Source organism: Octodon degus, unplaced genomic scaffold (genome assembly GCF_000260255.1).
Source record: "Octodon degus isolate 3935 unplaced genomic scaffold, OctDeg1.0 scaffold00428, whole genome shotgun sequence".
Lineage (NCBI taxonomy): Eukaryota > Metazoa > Chordata > Mammalia > Rodentia > Octodontidae > Octodon > Octodon degus.
Window position 1 is genome coordinate 509,145 of NW_004525004.1, and position 1,625 is coordinate 510,769.

Consider the following 1,625-nt stretch of genomic DNA (forward strand, 5'->3'; position numbering starts at 1 on the left):
AATAAAATAACAAAGAAAAAATAAAGAATTTCATGATGACAAAGCCAAACCTACACAGACTACTAAAAGGGACCAAACTGATCAGAGCTCCATGATCGAGAACTGAAAGAATCTAATATATATAGGGCAAAGAATTAATGAGAGTAGAAAAAGTAGTAAGCAACAGCCAGTAAATAGCATGGCAATTATAAGTCCGTACATCTCAATTACAACCATCACTGTACATGGACTCAACCATCACCAATTAATAGAAATTGACTGCCACAATGTATTAGGGGGAAAAAAATCCCACAACATGTTGTATGCAAAAAACACACTTAACTCATAGAAAAATTCATAGGCTGAAAGTCAAAGGATAAAAAACAGTAGTATATAGGCCAATACACCACAAAAAAGCAGGAGTAGCAATCTTATTCTGAGACAGTCTCAACTTTAAACCAAGAATGATCTAACAAAATAAAAAAAAGCCACTATATACTGGTAAGAGGAAAATTCAAGAGGAAGAGGTAACACTCATAAATGTGTACGGCCCAAGACTGGGAGCATCCAACCATATAAGACAAATCTTGATGAACATGAAAAATCTAATATCCAATACCACAATCTTAACAGGAGATTAGAACATCCCTTTATCCCTAATAGATAGTTCAAGCAGACAAATATTGTCGAAGAAGTAGTAGAACTGACCAGAGCTTGGAAAAAAATGGATTTAGTGGACATATACAGAGTGTTCCACGCAACTACAGCTGAATACACATTTTTCTCATCTGCACATGGTCATTTTCTGAAATAGACCACATAGTAGATCATAGGTCATTGTTTAGTATATGCAACAAAAAGAAATTATCTCATGCATACAACTTGACCACAGGGCAATGACATTGGAAATAAATGACAAAAGGACCAGAAAAAATCTTGAAATACATGGAAATTAAACAACACCCTAGTCAGCAACCAATGGGTCAAAGATGAAATTAAACAAGAAATTGAACAAAATCTACAATTTAATAAAAGTCAATTACAAATTATAAATACTCATGGAATGTGACGAAAGCAGTTCTTGGATGAATTTATAGTTGTGAACTCACAGATTAGGAAAACAGAACTGGAACAAATAAACACCCTACTGCTGCACATTCAACATCTTGAAAAAGAAGAACAAACCAAATGGAAGCCCCAAAATGGGAAGAAACCATACACATTAAAGCAGGATTTAATTCAATTGACATGAACAACACAGTTCAGAGAATTAACGAATCAGAAAGCTGGTTCTTTGAAAGATTAAATAAAATTGATATGCCCATAGGTAACCCCATCAAAGAGAGAAACAAAAAAATTCAAATATAAGCATAAGGAATGAAAATGGTGAAGTTACCACAGACCTAGTGGAAATTCAGAAGATAATCAATACCTACTTTGAGAATCTTTACTCTCACAGAATAGAAGACACAGACCTGGCATACAGGCCTGCTGTAAAAATTTGCAGCTAATGTCCCTGGAGAGAGACTAAGGGCCAGAATGACTCAGCTAATTAAGAAAAAGAACATCAGTACTAGCCCAGGTCCAGTGAGTGTGCGGAGAGTTTCCTGCTACCCTGCGCCGGCGGGACCAGTCCCAGCCCAGGC